Raw genomic sequence first — 15,079 nt, forward strand, 5'->3', positions numbered from 1 at the left:
TATTTATTTGACAGAGAGAGATCACAAGTAGGCAGAGAGGCAGGCAGAGAGAGAGATAGAGGAGGAAGCAGGCTCCCTGCTGAGCAGAGAGCCTGGGACTCGATCCCAGGACCCTGAGATCATGACCTGAGCCGAAGGCAGCGGCTTAACCCACTGAGCCACCCAGACGCTCTGGGCACATTTCTAACTTAAGGAATAAAGTGTAGAAGCTAAATATTGGATAGCAACTAACAGTGTCTGTCACATAGGGTGATACTTTCATCCTTTATAACTGTGATTTAGGGAGTGGTTTTCTATATAATACAGCAGTGAATTTATTCACTAAGAATTATCCTGGGAGCATCTGGGTGTCTCAGTCAGTTAAGCATCTGCCTTTGGCTCAGGTCATGATCTCAGGGTCCTGGGATTGAGCCCCACGTTGGACTTTCTGCTCAGTGGGGAGTCTGCTTCTGCTTCTCCCCCTCTCTCTGTGCGTTCTCTTTCTTATTCTCGCTCTTGCAAAGAAAGAATAACCCTGTACTCTAAAATTCTTTACAAATTACAAAATGCCTCTGTGAAGTACTTCTACTTATTGGCTTTCTGTTTCTTCTACATTCATGGAAGAAAATCTCACTAATTTGTTAAAGATTTGATTACAGATCCAGAATAGAAAGGAAATAAAACCTACCCCTCAAAATATAGAAATACAGATTTTCATAAAATTTTCATGAAAGCAAAAAATACTCTGAAATATAAGCTGTACAGTAGCACAGGAAATATCGCTGCTTTTAATTACTTGATTTTAGAATCTTTGACACTGAGCAGATACCAAGGGTTGGGGTCATATGTCTGTGTTTCATCATTTAATCATCAGCATACTGAAGTAAGTCTTTGGAAATAAATTTAACAGGTATATAGTAAACATCCACGTTGTTTCAGGAACCGTGGTAACACAATGGAGATAAAAGAGATGCAAATTAAATTCTTCAACCTTACAACAAAATGACATGAATATCTTAGTAACACAGGGGACAGAGTATTCAAAGTCTAAACAGTAAGTGGGAGTTTTTTGTTACCAAGATTACCAACTTTTAGAAAAAAATTTAATTAACATATTATGTATTATTTGTTTCAGGGGTACAGGTTTGTGAAAGAATTTCAACTTTGATAGGAAGCTATAAGTATAGGGCTTTTAAGTAAAATCAAGTTTTAAACAAAACTTGGTCTGTTTGAAACCAAATAGATAAAATTAACAAATACCAAAATTAAAAACACTGTGTTTTCCAAATTTGGGAATATAGAGATAGAACAAATATTAGGTGATAGTATTTTCCTACTTTCAAGCCAATAATTTGGGTATTCTAAAGCCGTAATTTAAGGTACATAGATAAAAGAAATAATGTTGTGTTTAAGAGGTAGGTTCACATACAAGTTATATTCTCTGTTCACTCTAGAGGCATATGATTGATGAAAAATAAAATGTCTATGCTCATAGAGATTTATTTTGAAAATATGATGTTCTGAGCCCCATGCTAAAGCACATGCTGTAAAGCTCTCCTCCTCTCCATTTTAGAGATGTGAAGCTGAGTCTCAGGGGTCAGTCACATGCCCAGCTACCCACAGGTGATAGTCATGATGGCAGTTCTGGCAACCCTAAGGGTTTGTGGATAAACCTTCTAAGTTAATTTTGTATAATTAGTATAGTATGGCTAAGCCCTGGCCCACAATGAGTCACCTAGGAAGCTTTTAAAAAATATTAGAGCCTGGCCCCTGCCCTATACCAATTAATCTAAATGTTTGGTGTAGGAGCCCAGGTATCAATGTGGTTTAAAAACAGAAGAACCTCTTCAGGTGATTCTGCTGTGCAGCTAGAGTACAGAAACCGCTGATGATGCTGTAGAGTTGAATATAGGATTAACTGAGTTGTCGAATCAGGGTGATCCGTAGCCTGCTGGTTCTTGAACATTCAGCTCCTGTGGTAATTCCTGACATGAATATGAATATAGGCAAGTTCCTGTGTCTTCTTTGAAGTGTTGTCATGAAGTGTTACCTTTTCTAGCCATTCTTCTATTTTCAAGTGACTCATGCTGAATAGCGTACTTATTTCATGTTGCAACATAGTCCTTCCCATGGTTGTCCCAATGCCCCATTTATCTTTGTGGTCTTGGGCACAGCTTGGAAACGTAGAACAATGCAAGTCATTTAGACACTGAAAGCATGATTTCTGGTAATCCTTCAGGAAGTATTTTAAAGTTGATTTTCACGTCCACAGTGCCCTGGACTCCTTTGTAAAATAGATTAAAAACTGGTTATTGGCAAGGAGAGAGGAAATCTAGGTGGCAGGGACTCGGGCTAACACCAGGCTTTGTGTGTTTAAATGCTGGAAATGCCAATTGTGTCACTTACGGCTCTTCTAATTCTGAATCTTTCTTTCCTTTCTTTTCTCTCTCTCTCTCTCTCTCTGTCTCTCTCACACACACACTCTTCCTTTTAGATAAAATGGGGGAGAAAAGGCAGAGAGTAATTCTGTTAGATATAGTCTGACTTGGATAAAATGTCCAAATACTATGGTCGTTTGCAGGCTGTCTTTACTGAAATCTTAGGCAGACTGCTTTTCATGGTCTTTGATTCATCACTCCTGGTCCTCACTAGTTTGAGATTTTGTGTGTGTATAAGTGTTTTTTAAATTGCCTATCATAATCCCCTCCCCTGCCAAGATCAGTGTTATTTAGCTAAAATGATTTATTTGAATACCAAACATACTATTTACCAGGCATGGGACTTCGGATAAACTTCTTAATTCCTCTGAGTCTGAGTTCATTCATCTCTAAAATGAAGGTAATGTTCTCTATAGCTTAACATGGCCACAGGCATGAAAATGAGATGATTTATGTAAAGCACCTAGCACAAAGTTTGGGGCATGGTATTTCCTTAATAAATGTACTTTATCCTCTCTTCATTCCCCTTCCATTTATGAATTTATTTTCAGGAAGAACCTGATGCCATTCATTTATACATACGTGAGAATTTTTTTTTTCATTTCCTAGAAATTTTTTCATTTCATTTCATTTCATTTCCTTGTATTGTATAGTCATTTTTTTCATTTCCTAGAATATTTTATAGACTTCTAATAATAGTAATGGTAATAATAAGTGGTTACCATGCTTACCATGTACTTTGCAAGGAGGGTTTTTGGTGAAGTGACTTACCTTCTATATAGAAGCTTAATTACAGTGAGTAGGGAAAGGTTACTGGTTTGTGGGTGGTTGGAGAAGTCGCTCCGTGTAGCAGCTTTCTGCTCTGTATAGACGGCAGATGTGCCCCGAGCCCCGTTCAGTGCTTTGCGCAGGCGGCAGTTACTGAGCACCATAGGATGGCCTGTCATCAGAGTTCTTTCCCAGCTAACTCAGGGTAGGATTTTTTAAAAAAAATATTTTATTTATTCATGAGAAACAGAGAGAGAGAGAGAGAGAGAGAGAGAGAGAGAGGCAGAGACAGAGGGAGAAGCAGACACCCCAATGAGCAGAGAGCTTGATGCCCAACTCGATCCCAGGACCCTGGGATCGTGACCTGAGCGGTAGGCAGATGCTTAACCGACTGAGCCACCCAGGTACCCCATCAGGGTAAGGTCAATCATGACAATCAGGATCTATAAGATGCAGGTTCTGGGAAAGAAATAAGGCTGGACTTCTCTGAAGATTGTTACAAAGAAGTAAGGATAATCAGAAAATTGGAAAACATCATCTTCGGCCATGGGTGCCCTGATAGATGTACAACAACACAGACTGGGGGATGTGGAAAAATGTAGGCAAAGGAGCCTTTAAGCTGTCTCTGAAATATTTCTCAAAGACATTCTTGCTGGGGTACTTGACAGAAGTTCCTGAAGTCTATTTTTCTGGAGACATGAAACCCTTTATTCAAGGACCCGTAGAGAGAATGCAGACAAGTCTTCAGATTCTGCACTCTCATCCTCTTGAGGGCATATCTTATTTACAAAAAGAGATTTAGATTACAGGATCCCATAAAACTTGGCATAGAGAAATCAAAAACAAATATTTATTCTACAATAAGTAGTGTTAGCAGTGTTAAGGTAGGGAGGCTTACCTTGCACAACCTTAAAGAAGTTTATTGAGTCGTTCATGGGATGATGTTATCTGTGATTAACAAATGTTAAGAAATGGCTGTCAGATTTCTAGTAAATATTTAACAACACTTGTGAATCAGACAACAGAAGTGGAATAAATTCCTACCCCCTTCCCTTCTCTACCCTCTACCCACCCCAGGGCCCCCCACCAGCCCAAAGCCATATTTTCTTTTGGCTGAAAGTCAGTTATAGTAAGATGTTATTCAGAATAAGATTCTGGCCCATGGAACTGGTTTCTTTGTTACTGGGTGTCCTCCAAGTTTTTGGATCAGCATAGTGGGGGAAAGTGACACCACCTCAAAGGACCCTCAGGTGAGTTTGCTCCATTTTGTTGATTTCTGTAAAGAAATATACTATCCAGCTTTAACTAAACAATGCTTTAGTCCTGATTTGGACTATGGAAAACCGTTTAGTGTTTTTGTTTCTTCCTTTTTATCTCTCTATAATGTGTGTATATGCAGGTGTCTCTCTGTGTGTTTGTATACATTTTCAAAAAATATTTGTAACTTTATTGAGCTTCCTGAACACCTAGACAGAGCTTCCCTAAACACATGACTGTGTTGTACTGAAACTTCTCTTGGTGTCAATTCTACCTGATTAGTTTCAGCACTTTAATAGCCTGCGGGTGGTGATAGTTGATGTCACAGGGGTCCAGAATATTGGCACATGACTTCAAACAAGAGATCAAAGCAGATTTTCAGAGAAATTCCAAGTGTGTTCTGTAACTGCTGGCAAAGAATATCACACATTCATGATTAGTTAACTGTATCTACACCACATAAAACAAAGTAGAGATTTCGTACTTGCCTAGTCATTAATTTGTTACCTTCCCATATTGACAGAACACATTAATTAGATTAACTGGTTAATTGACAGATGTCTACTTTGTTTTTTGTTTTATAGATGGTCCTACTATGTAGACACCAAAAGGGTTGTTCTATCCATGTGCACACTTCTTAGGGCGACTTTTGGCCTGTCTAAACATTGCCTAAGAATTGTTTATCATAGATGATTTAATACTCCTGAAGGATGTATACTATTAATTTCTGCTTAAGAATCTCCAACAAGGCAAACATTTACACAAAGAGGGTGATTCCCTTCTAGTTACACAAAGAGGGTGATTCCCTTCTAGCTGGTGGTACCAAAATAGATGTGACTATGTCTGGGTCCCAAAGACTTTAATCACTTTTGATGACTGTACAAGTTGTATCAAGAGGAGGGAAGATCTGATGTCCCCCTCTGGCTATGCAATATATCTTGCTTTTTATTTACATGGATACAGTAGAGGGGCTATACTGTGGCTTTTCTCCTAAGTCCTAGTAGAAAGCCATATTTGGTGTATTTAAAAACATTGAGAATTGGGCAAGGCAGAGGAAGAGGAAGGATGTTTGGACAAAAGAAAGTTTCCCAGAGGAAGTCTCATTTGCTTCTTGCTCATGGAAATCTTTTTACCTGCGTTGCCAAGTTCTTGATACTGATATCTGGAAGGTATTAAGCAATACAGAAAAGTTATTCATCAGTTATGATTCATCTTAATTATGAAAGAGCAGAGAAATCGGTTATTTTCTTCTGAAGGTTCAGGATGTGTAATGCTTAATGACCTGTTTCCTACTTAGAGCAAACACATTCATCAGATGGGATATACTAATTGATAAATCACACACTAGGGCCAAACATATTCTGAGAAATTAAGACACCCTCTTGACACCATAACTTGGCTCTGGATTTGAACCAGATAAACACCAGTTTTTGTTTAAATGCCACATTTGGAGAGTATATAGAAATAAACAGGCAACAAGTGATCTCTTCGTCTCTCACAGATACCACTGGATTTAGGGCAAGAAGCTTAGTCCATTTGGGGTCCTATCTCTAAAATCAGCACCCTTCCGTGGGGCTTCTGACACAATGAGTTTGAATTTGATGGTGGGGTATGTTCTAATGGCTCTGGCTGTAGCAAGGAAACAAGAGAAAGGTTTGGAGTCTGTCTTCCAGAGGCAGCTCCTGTCCAGCGTGAGGAGTGTCCTTGCTGCATGGAATTAAACCTACACCCTAACGCCTCAGAGGCTGATGTACTTGAACTGTTGGAACCAAACCTTAAGAGTCAGGATGAATATAATACACATGATCTGCAGTCATGTTATTTATTTTGGTAACTATGAATCAGCAATGATAGCAATACTCTTTTTTTAACCTCTTTGAGATCTGAAGAGCTGACTAACAGCTGACTCATGTCACTAATGGAAGGCTTCAAACAAGTTACCTAATAAGACAATGTATTGCGTGGTTTTCTATAGGGAAGACAAAACATCTGGTACTTTTTAGTTAATAAACTAAATTTAAAGGCAGAGAATTCCTTTTTTTAGATTTAAATTCAATTAGCCAACATATAGTATATCATTAGTTTCAGATGTAGTGTTCAGTAATTCATCAGTTGTGTAGAATACCCAGTGCTCACCACATCACATGTCCTTCTTGATGCGCATCACCCAGTTACCCCATCCCCTCTTCCACAGCCCTCAGTTTGTTTCCCAGAGTTGAGAGTCTCTCATGGTTTGTTTCCTCCTGATTTCTTCCCATTCAGTTTCTTCTCCCGTCCCTTAGGGTCCTCTGCCATTTCTTCTATTCCACATGAGTGAAACCATATGATAATTGTCTCCAATTGATTTCTCCAACTGATTTATTTCACTCAGCATAATACCTTCCAGTTCCATCCACGTTGATGTAAATGGTTAAGTATTCATCCTTCCTGATGACTAACAGTCCACTGTATATATGTATATATATACCACATCTTCTGTATCCATTCATCGGTTGAAGGACACCTCGGCTCCTTCCACATTTTGGCTATTGTGGACATTGCTAAAAGTGGAGTTTTCTTTCTCCAAATTTAAAGTTGTGAGGATATTGTATAATCTCATTTTTTGTGGGAACTTAAGATTTTAGGTGTGTTTATAGATAGCTTTTGATACATTCACAGTAGTTTTCTAAATAGAGGTATTTCCAACTCATAAATGTCAAAGCCACACTCAGCTGTCTCCTATGTCCTTAGGTGTGCCTGTCCCTTGCTTACCACATAATTTTTCCTTGTCCGGCTGACATTTGTGTGCTGAAACCCATGAAAACCAGACCCTGGTTAAGAACAACTGGACCATGTGAGCAGTTACCATGTGACAGCAGACCATGCTTGCCCCAGATGGGAAGCAAGAACTTAGGGATTGTAGCAATACATTTGATAGAGCAAATTAAATCTGAAAATCAATGAATAATGTATCTCTGGGGTAATTCACTTTTTTCGCATGATCATCTACTATGTGCCAAGCACAGAAGTGCCCTTGACTTCATACAGTATAATATACCCCAAGTCCTTCTTTTATCACCTATATTAAGAACAGCATAGTCTTATGACTATGAAAATCTTATGGCCAGCATAGTCTTATGACCAATGAAAATCAGAGGACTTTAAGGCAAAGTTCCAAATTCATATTTGAATAGTGGTCCTCTTCTGTGTGACCTTTTTCTACTCATGTCACCTGAATCTCAGAGTCCTGATTTATAATATAAGAATAAAAATCTCCATTTGAAATAGTTGGCAGGCTCAGTAACTTTTCCTGGAGTTCTCATGTTTGTATATGAGGAAAGTAAGGGAAACGACAGCAGTAAAAAAAGAAATAAAGAAATGGAGATAAGTCTAGAGAGTACTATTTATGAAGGGAAATGAGAGACTGGTGATGGCAAGTGCAGCTTACGAACTAAGGTGGGACGGCTGACCTGGGAAAGGACTCTGAAGGCAGGCCGCTACAGGAGCCGGTTACAGCCCAGGCCTGGGGTCCAGACTTTCCTGCCAGGGGTGGGGTCTGATTGGTAATAAAAGGGCCATTCTGGTTGTATTTACTAGAACCATCTGTCCCAGGACAGAGCTCATGCTTCCTGTATCTGGAAGAGTAGGCCTGTACTCCTTTTTTTTTTTTTTTTTTTAGGATTTTATTTATTTATTTGACAGATAGAGATCACAAGTACGCAGGCAGAGAGGCAGGCAGAGAGAGAGGCAGAGAGAGAGGGGAGGAAGTGGGCTCCCTGCTGAGCAGAGAGCCTGATGTGGGTTTCGATCCCAGGACCCTGGGATCATGACCTGAGCCGAAGGCAGATCATGACCCACTGGGCCACCCAGGCGCCCCAGGCCTGTACTCTTGAAGAGTGGACATATAACTGGTCCAGAACACTGCCCTGTGCCGAGTTGGGAGTTTGATCCCTAGGGTCCGTGGGACCTGAATCATAGTTGGGAAGTATGCTGCAAAATACTCTTGGGCATGGCCTTTCCTTTATGCTAAGGATGCACAGATGTGTATAAAACTGAGAGAAACAGAAGGTGCTGGATGGGCAAATTCTTGGAAGGGGAAGAGATCACTTGTTAAATGGTTTTTGTTTTTCCAGTCTATATCTCTCTTCATGTGACATAATGCTTCATAATTTGTTTTAAAAAGTGGGCATACTCTACTGAGCTGACACATATACTCTGTCACAGAGTATGTCACAGGGCATACTCTACTGAGCTGGCAGGAATCCAACCAAAGATGAACAATAGCGGTGTGTCAGGTCAGGGGTCTGTTGGCTAAGGCAGAGTGAGTGTGGGAGTCTCTGGGATCCACCGAAGTAGGTAGGGCACAGAGTCTCGGAGGACAGAGTGCCTGCTTCCGTTTATATTCTACTGCTTTGTTATGGCTCTTACGGATGGATGTGAGGTGCCATCTGCCCCCAGAGAGTTAAATACCTACAGGTGCAGTTTAACCCTCATCATCAGAACCCTAAAACTGCCTCAGCTGGCAGGCCAGGGAGGCGTGGAGACTGGGGAAGGAGATGGTCCAAATGAAGAGAAGGAATGCATAAAGTGTGTAATCCATGCAGAGGAAATTGAAAATTGATTATGTTCAGATGGTTCATGAAATGTTGATTAATTCCAACAATGATAGTAGCCAGTTGCAAGAACAATGTCCTTCAGTGCATGCTAAAAACTAGTTCCCCTGCACTTTGCTAAAAACTAGCCGAGCAAATTTCAACTGGAGGGGTGGGCTTAGAATAGTAGATTATCTGGAAGAAGAGCGGGAAAGGGAGAGTACACAGGCAAATGCAGAGTTAGGCGGGTAGACCAAAGGATGGAGAATAAGGAAGTTCTTTTCTTATTGTGACTAATTTTAGAGAAATAGGAAACGAGGTCATCAACCGATGGTGAGAGGGGGAAAGGGTCATGGGACTGGGAAGTGAGTGATGGAGAGAAAAAGATCATTGGAGGTGAGGTGCTCAAGGAACTGCAAAGCTGTGCTAACAGAAAGATTTCTGCAGGGATATGGAGATCACAAGAACTGTGAAAAAACTAGTGATGGGGAGAGAGAGAGAGAGGAGCTAAATTCTTTCAGAAATGAGAGGCAGCCTAAAGGATCTCTGCAGATGACTGCAACAAAGAGAAATTCTGGGTGCTACGATTGCAGGCATGACTTAGGTTGCTGAAAGTCTTTTCTTGACATGGGAAGCATGATGATCTGGAAGCAACAGTAAAAGCAGGGGCCCCAACTACTGCACTTCCTGACCTGGTGGCACAAGGGTTTGGAGGATAAGACAGCAACAGGATGAGAGGGCTAGAGGGGAAGCAGTGACCTCCAGAGATTCCAGATTCCAGATGCAGCAAGAAGGTGCAGGGAACATTCCTGTAGGAAGTTGACCATACGTGGGGATTTTGCTGATGACAGTGAATCAGACACTAGGAGTGCCTGAGAACAGAGAAGAGCAAGGAAGAGGACTGTGAGCTGCAAAAGTGGGTCAAATTAGGGGAAAAACAAAGCCATATGAAAATGACAATCTGAATGATGAAGCATCCTTCATCTGGGAATTTCTTTTCATTTCATTCATTTCACCTGGGGATTTCATTTCATTTTATTCATAATTTTTAAAAATTTAGGTGTCGTTGACACACAGTGTTACATTAGTTTCAGGTGTAGAGCTTAGTGATTCCACATGTCTATGCCTTATGCTCTGCTCACTACAAGCGTAGCTGCCGTCGCAACTATGCGACACTATTACACCAGCGTTGACTGTATTCCCCATGCTGTGCCCTTTATTCCAGTGACTTACTCATTCCGTAACTGGAAGCCCCTATCTCTCCTTCAACCCTTTTGCCCACCTCCCCACCTTGCAACCGTCAGTTTGTTCTCTGTATTTATATGACCTGGGTATTTTAGAAGAATAAAAATAGAAGAGTAGGAATATTCTTATGAACATATTTTTGGGGGAGGGGAATCTAGAGGCTTTAAGATTTAGCTTTATCATCATCCATCAGACTTATCACTTCAGATACCTCCTATATTAGATTTGTTCTTTAGTGTGGGGTCTATCTTCTGGAACGTATTTATTAATATTGATTTGCCAGGCTTGAAATAATCTCTGAGACCTTTTAGTTCATTCCTCTACGTGTATGTGCGCGCGTGTGCGTACGTGTGTTTGGTCAGATGGAGTCATGCACACAGTAACAATCGACATTCACCCTTTTTAGTACTTTATTTTATGAGCTTTGACAAATGCATGTATTATAGTCAAGATCCAGAACTGTTCTAACGGCTCCCAAATTTACTTGTGCTTAGAGTCATTCTTGTGTATATTAGTAGTTTTTTTTTTTTTGAGTATTATTCCATTGTATGGATTTAACACAGTTTATTTGTGAATTTACCAGAAGAACCCCATTTGGGGACTTTTCTTTATTTTTGGTGATTATGAATAAAACCACTATAAATATTTACACGTGCATTTTTTATGAAAACATGAGTTTTTATTTTTCTTAGGTAAAAAAGGAAAAAGATTGTTGGATCACGTGGCAAATGTATGTTTAACTCAAAAGAAACTATAAAATTGGTTTGCAAAGTGGTTGTTATCAATTTACATTTCTACCAGCAATGTATGAGACCTTCTGTTGCTTCTTGTTCTTGTAAGTGTTGATATTGTCAGTTTGGTTTTTTTTTTTTTTAATTTTGTGTTTTAGTCAATCAAATGGGTGTATAGTGTTATCATATGGTTGTTTTCATCTGTACTTTCCTAATGAGTAGTGACGTTCAGCATGTTTTCATGTGCTTATTCATCATTTATTTGTACATCTTCTTTGTTTGACTATTTGCTCACTTTTTAAAATCGCCTTTTTTTAAACTATTTTTTGAGAGTTCTTTACATATTCTAGATATAGACTCCTTACCTGACATGTCTTTCAAAAATATTTTATTCAGTTGTATTTTCATTTTCTTAACAGTGTGCTTTGAAGATTGCTAGTTTATATTTTAGATGAACTTCAATTTATCAATTTCTTTTTAATGGTTTGACTTTTGGTTTTGTATGTGGCAGAGCACTGCCCAACCCAAGTCACAAATACTTTTGCTGTTTTCTTCTGGGTATTTTTTTGTTTACAGTTTTGCATTGAATTCTAAAATCCATTTTAAGTTAATTTTTGTGTATAGTGCAAGGAAAGGGTCAAGGATTACCATTTTTTAATATACTGATACCCAATTTTTCCAGCACCATCTGTTGAAAGACAAATCTTTCTCCTTTTGCAGAAAATTAATTGGCCATATTCGTGTAGGTAAAATTTTGGATTCTGTTTTATTCCTTTGATATAATTAATAGCACACTTTTCTGATACTACTGCATTATAGAAAGTCCTGAAATCAGGCAGTTTGAGCACTCCAGCAGTATTTGGTCTTCCATTACGTGAATATGGTTCCCATCTCTATTTAGGTCTTATTTCATTTTCTTTATCCGACTTTGTAATTTTTAGCATACAGACGTTGATCATCTTTTGTTAGATTTATACACCATAATTTCATGCTTTTTGGTGCTATTCTAACTATACTTAAAAAAATTTTTGGAGTATAATTTATATTATTTCTTCCTTCAGTGTTTGGCAGAACTGATTGCCAATCGGTTCATCTGGTCCTAGAGCTTTTCTTGTTGGAAAGTTTTAACTACAAATTTAATTTCTGTAAGAGAAGTATAATTATCTAGATTTTCTGTTCTTGAGTAAATGTTGGCAGTTGGTCTTTGAAGGCATTTGTCCCTTCCATTTGAGTTGTTGAATTAGTGGTATTTATATCTCCTCCCTGCCTTGCTGTCACTTCCTCCTCCCCCCATTTTTGTTCAATCCACTTAGAGGCTTATTGATTTTATTCATCTTTTTGAAAATCAGTCTCATTGATTCTTTCTGTTATTTTCCTTTCAATATTTAATTGATTTTTCTGTATTCATTTTAATAATTTTTTTCTACTTGCTTTGGGTTTAATTTGTACTCTTTCTAGTTTTTTTTTTTTAAGTTTTTTTTTAATTTATCTGACAGAGATCACAAGCAGGCAGAGAGGCAAGCAGAGAGAGAGGAGGAAGCAGGCTCCCCTGCAGAGCAGAGAGCCCGATGTGGGGCTGGATCCCAGGACCCTGAGATCATGACCTGAGCCGAAGGCAGAGGCTTAACCCACTGAGCCACCCAGGTGCCCCTCTAGTTTTTTTTTTTTAAATAAGAATTTTATTTATTTATTTGAGACAAGAAAGATACAGGGAGAAAGAGCATGAGCAGGGGGAGAGGCAGAGGGATAGGGAGAAGCAGATGCCCTCCTGAGCCAGGAGGTTGACATGGGTCTCAATCCCAGGACACTTGGGTTAACCATCTGAGCCACCCAGGTGCCCTCTCTTTCCAGTTTTTTAAGGTAAAAACTAGGTAACTGATTTGGGCCCTTTTTTCTTTTCTAATATAAATATTGAATGCTGTAAATTCTCTTATGATGTTCTCTTTGACCCCTGAGTTATTTATAATATGTATGTCTGTGTAAATTCCAAACATGTGGGAATTTTCAGTATCTTTTCATTACTGATCTCTAGATTATTTTAGCATCATAGAAGGGACTTTGTTTGATTTTAATTATTATTAATTGGTTGATATTTGTTTCATGAGCCCAAATATGGTCTATTTTGTCGAATGTTCCTTGTGAACTCAAAAAGAATGGATATTGTACTGTTGTTGGGTGCTTTGTTTTATAAATACGAATTACCTCAAGTTGGTTGCTAGCTTTGTTCAGGTTTCATATTCTTCCTGATTTCTTGATACTCATTTTATCAATTACAGAGACAGAGGAACACTTAAATTTTCAGCTCTAATTCTGGATTTGTCCATTTCTAGTTTCAGATTTATCAGTTTTTACACATGCACTTTGAATCTTCCTATGTACACATATACCTTTAGGATTTTGATAGCACTCTTTAACCCTAGAAGTACTCCTTGTTCTGAATTCCATGCTGTCTGACATTAATAAAATCACTACATCTTTCTTTTGGTTAGTGTTTGTATGGTGTATCTTTCTCATACTTTTTTTTTTTTTTTTTTTTGCATTTATTCTGTGCAAATTTACTCCTAGGCCATAAGTTTTTGTTTCTTCAGTTTCTTCTGGGATATCTTTTTCTTCTGTGTAACCTCCTCTTCTGGTTTAGGAACAATCTTCTCTTTTTCAGTAAGGATCATCTCAATGTGGCAGGGAGAGATCATGTATGGGTTAATGCGACCATGAGCCCTGTAAGTCCTACGCCGCATCTTGGGGGCTTTGTTCACCTGAATGTGCTCAATGACCAGAGAATCGACATCTAAATCCTTAAGTTCAGCATTACTCTCTGCGTTTTTAAGCATGAGCAGTAAAAATTCAGCACTCTTCTTGGGCCACTGACCTTGTGTCCAGCCCCACTGTTTGGCCTGGGCACACCTACCAACTCCACCATTGTAGCGACAGAACAGCACACACTGCTTCTGCAAAGTGACGTCTTTCAGATACTTGGTGGCTTTTCGGATATGCATACCCTTGATGGCCTGGGCAGTTTCACGTGTGTTCTTAAAGTGGACACGGAGATTTGAACCTCTTGACTTGCATGATTTCGTAGGGTTTTCGGGGTCAAGTGAATAGCGAACCATTTTCAGAGGTCACCCCAGGCCGCTCCTTTCTCATACTTTTGGTTTCAACTTATTTGAGACTTTAAATTTAAACTGTTTTTATTGTAATCAGCATATATTTACATCTTTCTTTATTTCCTCTTTTAAGCTGAGAATCTGATTTTTATTCAGTTTGTTTTGACCATTTTCCTTTAATGTAATTATTTGTATGGTTGGATTAAAATCTACCATCTTGCTTATTGTTTCCTTTTTAATTTTTAATTTGTTCCCTTTTTCTGTATTTTTTGGATTATTATTATTATTATTGTTATTTTTTTTTTTAAAGAAAGAGAGCACGCACCTGAACATAAGCAGGGCGAGGAGGGGGCTATTGCACAGAGAGGCAGAGGAAGAAGGAGAGAGAGTGTCTTAAGCAGGTGTGGAACCTGAAGCAGAGCTTTTTGTCACGACCCTGAGTATTTTTAAAATTTCCATTTTACTTATCTCCATTTTTTAATTACTATTTTTACCACTTTTTAAAAATGTTTTTTATCTCATGCCATCGCATTGGCAGTATACATTTCAAATTAATTGCAGTCTATATTCATATAATGTTATACCTCTTAATGTATAGGTTTGAGAACCTTACCAACCACAGTATACTTTCACTTCCATCCTCCCTGCCTTTGAGTTATTGTTGCCATAGATTTTACTTTTATACATATTATGTACATATAATAAATTTTACTATTTTGGCTTTAGACAGTCAGTTCTTTTTAGTGGCATCAGAGATAAGAAAAATCTTCTGTATTTACTTTAGAGATTTTTAGTTCTTGGTATAAATCTAAGTTTCTGTCTTACAGTCTTTTTGCCTGAAGAACTTCTTTTTATATTTGACAATGCTTTGTGTACTGGTAATTAATTTGCTCATCTTCATCTGAAAAACTCTTTAATTTGGCTTCATTTCTGAAGGATATTTTCATTGTGTATAGAATTCTTAGTTGCAATTTATTTTCTTTCCA

At 38.5% G+C, this 15,079-nt stretch overlaps 1 pseudogene across 1 annotated transcript; it reads right to left on the bottom strand.

The window, feature by feature from the left end:
* Positions 1 to 13,505: 13,505 nt before the first annotated feature.
* On the bottom strand, positions 13,506 to 14,128 carry LOC309845261 (large ribosomal subunit protein uL22 pseudogene; annotated as a pseudogene). The gene has a single exon. The product of its transcript is annotated as a large ribosomal subunit protein uL22 pseudogene (transcript).
* Positions 14,129 to 15,079: the final 951 nt, after the last annotated feature.

Source organism: Mustela nivalis, assembly GCF_964662115.1.
Source record: "Mustela nivalis genome assembly, chromosome: 12".
In the NCBI taxonomy this organism is placed as follows: domain Eukaryota; kingdom Metazoa; phylum Chordata; class Mammalia; order Carnivora; family Mustelidae; genus Mustela; species Mustela nivalis.